This window comes from Pezoporus flaviventris, unplaced genomic scaffold, assembly GCF_033815535.1.
Source record: "Pezoporus flaviventris isolate CSIRO_AGI_PZ_B2104156 unplaced genomic scaffold, CSIRO_AGI_Pfla_v1 ptg000007l, whole genome shotgun sequence".
NCBI lineage: Eukaryota > Metazoa > Chordata > Aves > Psittaciformes > Psittacidae > Pezoporus > Pezoporus flaviventris.
In genome coordinates this window covers 71,725,785-71,731,784 of record NW_026892555.1, presented here as the reverse complement: position 1 = coordinate 71,731,784, position 6,000 = coordinate 71,725,785, and the positions used below count along the sequence as shown (strand labels likewise).

The following is a 6,000-nucleotide window of genomic DNA, read 5'->3' as shown; positions in this document are numbered from 1 at the left end:
CTTGCTCTGTCTAGTTTTCTCTCTTGTATATTTTTTGAAGGAAAAAAAATCTCATTTCATGTAAAATTTAAGTTTGCCTAATTGGTAGCTTCCTTGAATGGAGAGCTTGCTGACATACAGACTTCCCCAAACCAGAAATTACAATCAATGACCCAAAGAAAATTTAATTCTGACTGTTCAGAGCCAGAAGCTGCCCCGGGGAATTCGCAAAATCTGTTTGTGTTGTGCAAACACTGAGCCGGGAAGGCGCTCCTTCTGCAGTTATGCAAGGAGAAATCGGTATGGATCATTCACCTATATTCACAAAGGCAGACCTTTGTGAATCTGAGGAGAGAAAGATTTGATGTGCTTCTGTTTTGCATGATATTGTGTAGATCTATTTGTAGAAGGCAATTTTCCTCTCATGGCTGTTTATCAGCAGTTAGGGCTAAAAGAAAAGTGTGGTCTGTTGAACTAATGATGCGTCATGAGTGTCATATGGCATTAGTTGATATTACACAGTGAAGAGGCTTAATATGCCTAGGTTCTCTGCAATTGCTATTATCAGCATCTAGATTCATGGTACTCTAACACAGAAAGGCATAAGCATGTTAAGACTGAGAAGTCTACCTCTGATAAGCCATAATTCTGGACATGAATGGAAAATGAGGAAATGATTTGTTTTCCTAAAACCTTCTAAACAATGGAAGTTATTTTAATAGGCCTAGACTTGCTTGGCTTACTGGTATTACGCAGTTATGATTTTGATATATTTGTTGGTATATTTGTTGAATTTTATAGATTCAATAAAATTAGTGCTATTTACCCTATTCTTCAGGTGCAGGGAGGTTTCTCAGGTGAATGGCAACAACCAAGAAGAAAGCAGTCCAAAAAGAAAGTAACGGTTGTTTACAGCTCTAATCATTTCATTAGACACCTTTCTCCCCTGGTGCCAACATGGCATTGTACACTGTTTGTTTTGATCCCTAGATTGGGGGTATCCCCTTTGACTCCCTGCCCTTTACGGAGCAGCTGGCTCATGCTGTGCCCTGACTGCCAGCTTAGGTTGCTTCAAGCCCTGTGGTGAGTAACAGGGAGCCCAGCCTGTGGCTGCCCAGGGCCTTCCCCCTATAAACCTCCCTCTGAGCTCTGGCCTCCCACAGCCCTGGCCCCCTGCTTGAGCTTCTTGTGGGACCTTCCACCGCTTTTCCCCAGCACTAGTCTGGTGGTGATGGTGTGTGTGTGTCTCCAGGGGCAGCCTTGACCCTTCCCAGCCCCTCATGGCCAGGATGGTGACACCTCCTCCAGAGCTCTCCTGTAATTTCGCTTTCCTCATCTGCTGTACCTGAATCCACAACCCACACCCACCAAACTAGCCCACTGTTACCCTGCAGCAACAGAACTACTTCACTTCCAATCCTAGGTAGGACGTGTGGGGATGAACTTGCTAAGGAGGAGAGACTTGCCAGCACCCTGGAGGCACTGATAAGCCTTAATCACCCTGACCAGCCCCACCTGGGCCCAGGGCCCAACTGAAATGGGGCTTCTGGGGGTTCAGCTCCTGTTTAGGTGAAGTCAGAGGTGTGTTGCTCTCTAGCTCAGCTCTTGTGCTTGGCCACTGTCTTTCTGGCTTGACCATGGTCCTGCCTCATCACCATGACCTAGTCTGAGGATCTGGGTTCCTGTCTGTGATGGCTGGGCCTGCCCAGTTTGCCTTGTGGGGTCCTGAAGAAGTGGCTCCTAGCTGATGGGGCCCCTGCTCTGCTGGGAGTGTTACTGCTATGCATGGCTCCTTGTGCCTTAGGAAGCAGCAGCTGGCACTTGCTGCTCCCTAAACATTTGAAAGTACATTGCTTCAATCTCTTTTTGGTTCGCTCTTTTTGAATTTGGAGTGTGTTCAGTTTAGATAAATGGTAACTTCTCAAAATTCAGAAAGCCTTTATTTCCTTGCCTTGTGTTCAGCAGAGAAGGCCTTTTCCACAGGGAAGGCTTTCTCACTGGGTTTTGTTCTAAGCATTACGTTGCCTTTCTCAGGTATTTTTCTAACATACCCAAGTTTAGGAATCACTCCCCAGTGGAACTTGATTCAGCTCTACTAGTTTAGAAATAAAAATCCTCAATATACTTTGGAGAAGTTAATAACCTCTAATGGGAAATATTTAGTGTGGCTGTCATTTCTGCTACATTTCTGTTACTGAGTTTGGTGTTCACACTTTTTGTAGCACTTTTATCAGTGAATCTAGAAGCCTTTTGAAAGCTGGCTGAATGGTGATTTGTTCCTTTTTGCACCTGAAAATCGTTTGTTTTCTTTCTCTTTGCAATCCATTTGGGGGTTTGCACCCTCTCTCTCCTCATATACAAGCACAGACTGTGTACTTTAATTTTGCTTGACAGATGTACTCAAAATCTGAGAGTCCTGCAATGCACTAGCTTGGGTGCCTTTTCATTGTGTCCCTGGAAATGGGAAGGCAAGACAAAGAGTGGCAGTGGGCAGCATCAGGCCCATTTGCTTGGCTGGTCTTGCAACACTGTGCTATTGGAGGTGATGGATTTTGGAGAGAGGTGAAAGAAAAGATGTCAGGGATCCAACCAGTTTCCCAGTCAGGGAGCAAGGCATGACAAGGAGGTACACCGCTGGGCAAGGCTCAAGACAGTAGGGGAGCACGAAGAGTTGCAGCAAGGTACGGAAAAGCTGGCTTTTTCAGAGGTTCAGGAATTGGAAAGCTGGATGTCACTGTCATCACATCACCAGTCACTGCGTTGACCAGAGGGAAATATCTACCAACACTAGAAATACAAGTGAGAACTGCATTTGAACTCTAAATACTCTGTATTTGGCAAAGCGATAAGGGTTTTAAATAGAAGTCTTAATTGCTAATTTACTTGTAATTATGTTATTTTCCCTGAAGTAGTTGCAGAGCGAATATTTATTTTTTTTATTTTCTTATTAAAAGGTATATGAATTGAAATGATTTGTTCCCAAATCATGTTTTCTATAGTACTGATGATGTTTTGATTTCCCTTTTCAGGTCCTGTCTCTCATTGAAATACTCTGGCCATGTGTGCTTTTCTTGATTCTGGCTGCAATCCGCTTCCAAGAGCCTCCAAATTACAAGGAAAACTGTATGTTTTGTTTCACCTGTGTTCTATTCTGGTTGCCTCTGCTTGAGAAGTGTTTAGGAAATATTGCATTTATCCTAGAAGGGTGAACTGAAATGTAGTGGAGTCAATGGAAAGAATCCTACAGTAGGCTTCAGTTGTGTCTAACTGTGGATCTAACCAAGTTATATTTAGGCGGGTAAGAGATAGTCTGATTTAGATTTGAGACATCTACTTTGGAGTAAAGTGGATTATTTAAGTTTCAGTTGTACTTATTTCCTTCTATTAAGTAATGAAGTATAGGTGACTGGCTCAGAGGCAGGTAATTCTACAGTAGATATTAAGTTAAGCAATATGAATCTTACCCCTACTCATTTAATGGGATTTAGAATGAATATAGCTGAATACCAGTTCCTTTACCTCATGAAAGCCTGGGAAAAAAGAGGAAATACTAGTTAGTGAAGAAGTCTGTATCCTAATCTAGGTCACAAGTAATTTTTGGAAGAGAGGCTATCAGCATATGATGTTGCAGTGGTGTTACTACTGTGAAAATCAGCTTTTCAATGACTTCTCTCAAATGTTATACCTTGTTGCCACAGTCTGACACAGAAGTTATTAATTTTCTGTGATGAATTAGTTGTTCTTAAATGGAATAAAATTCTTCACTGTGAGGGGGGTGAGGCACTGGAACAGGTCTCCCAGAGAAGCTGTGGCTGCCCCATCCCTGGCAGGGTTCAAGGCTAGGTTGGATGGGGCTTTGGGCAACCTGATCTAGTGGAAGGTGTCCCTGCCCATGGCAGGGGGGTTGGAGCTAGATGACTAAGGTTGCTTCCAACCCAGACAAGTCTATGGTTCTATGGCACCTGCCATCGATACAACTACATTGTTGGCAGGTGACAAAGCTGCTTTCTAGGAGAAGAGAACACAATGTGATGGTACAGGTTTGTAACTGCAATGTCACTGGTTTTAATTCTGCTGCTACTCGGTTTTAGGTTACTTGGAAGCTCGGGATTTACCAAGCGGGGGCCTTTATCCTTTCATACGGACTCTTTTCTGTAATGTTGGTTCAAAATGCAAAAATACTAGCTATGCAACACAGGAAAACAACCGCTTACGGTAAGTTGCATGAATTTGACAGAGCTGTCAGTATCAAAGTGCATCTTTTTCTACAGCAAAGGTTCTTATTGTCTTGTAGACAGGTAGAATAGGAGCTTTGTTATTCTTTGCTAAAGTTTCCTTCAGTATCCTTATGAATGCAGAAGATGTAGGGCCTTAGTCATGACTCCTCGTAATTTTTGCTTGCCATTCTTAGGCATTTCATGCTGTTATTAGATACTGAAAACTCTTTGGGGGAAAAAATGGGGAGGTACCTTGTGATATTCTTGCCTTTCACTTCTGCCATGTGAAAACATGATTTTGTCTTTCACTAGAAAGTCTTTTTATTACATGAGGGTAAAATTGAGCAACAGAAAATATATAATAAATGGATTTAAACTTTGAATAATTTGGGAGCATACATGGGGGGAGAAGTAAACATAGAAAAACAGCACAAGAATAGCTCTTGAGTAAGCTCCACAAAGAACCAAAAAGGAGTAGCAGAAGATCTGTAATAAAAAGAACTTGAAAAAGTAGTCTGTAAGAAGGCGCTGTTACAGAAGCCCAGACTGCAGAGAGAATAAAGATCAATTTGGGCTTTTTCATAAGAAATGTAGCATTTTCATCTATTTAAAAATGTTGAGAAGAGTGGAGATGCAAAGATATTTATGTAAATTGTCTGAAGGACATAGTCTTAAATAAATATATTGCAAAGCTCAAATTAAGATGAGCTAACCAGAATATATGTGTATATATATATGAATGCTTCTTCTTAGAAAATTGTAAATATCTATGAAAAAAGATCTTGGTTTGAGTCAAGTAAGTGTGTAAAAGCACCAAATTTATGGTTTATTATTGCAAAGGTTTATAGGTAGTAATAAATTCAGCCTGTATCAAGTTGAAAAGCTTCAGTATCACAGTAACAGGTCATAATACTTGCTGTTTGATCTAGACAGTGTGTTCTAGTTATTTGTACACTTAGAGAGGTCTTGATAGAGCATAAGATCATGCTGGGCAAACACGTTCCACATGAAGTATTAATTTGTTAGTAGAATTGAAATCTTAACAGTTTAAGTCACAAATCTTTCTTAGTCCAGGTCTATTGTTACACAAAATGCTTCTATACAGAAATAACAGTATTACAGTCATAGAATCATAGAATAGTTAGGGTTGGAAAGAACCTTAAGATCATCTAGTTCCAACCCTCCTGACATGGGCAGGGACACCTCACACTAAACCATGTTGACCAAAGGCTCTGTCAAACCTGGCCTTGAGAACTGCCAGGGATGGAGCATTCACAACCACCTTGGGCAACCCATTCCAGTGCCTCACCACCCTAACAGTAAAGAATTTCTTCCTTATATCCAATCTAAACTTCCCCTGTTTAAGTTTTAACCTGTTACCCCTTGTCCTATCACTACAGTCCCTAATGAAGAGTCCCTCCCCAGCATCCCTATAGGCCCCCTTCAGATACTGGAAGGCTGCTATGAGGTCTCCACGCAGCCTTCTCTTCTCCACGCTGAACAGCCCCAACTTCCTCAGCCTATCTTCATACAGGAGGTGCTCCAGTCCCCTGATCATCCTCGTGGCCCTCCTTTGGACTTGTTCCAACAATTTTATGTCCTTTTTATGTTGAGGACACCAGAACTGCACGCAGTACTCCAGGTGAGGTCTCACGAGAGCAGAGTAGAGGGGCAGGATCACCTCCTTTGACCTGCTGATCATGCTCCTTTTGATGCAGCCCTAAACAATAATTCTCCTAGTAAAAAATAATATAGTTAAAGTTGTTATACAGCCACTTAATTTCTCCTCCTTTCTCTGTGGTTA

At 41.9% G+C, this 6,000-nt stretch overlaps 1 protein-coding gene across 4 annotated transcripts in view; it reads left to right on the top strand.

The window, feature by feature from the left end:
- Nucleotides 1–4,076: 4,076 nt before the first annotated feature.
- Nucleotides 4,077–6,000, top strand: part of ABCA13 (ATP binding cassette subfamily A member 13) — a 169,075-nt gene continuing 167,151 nt past the window's right edge. For all 4 annotated transcript variants that reach the window (XR_009742647.1, XM_061449173.1, XM_061449170.1 and 1 more), the window contains exon 1: nt 4,077–4,194. The gene's annotated coding sequence lies outside the window, so the exon portion shown is untranslated. The remainder of the gene's footprint in view (nt 4,195–6,000) is intronic.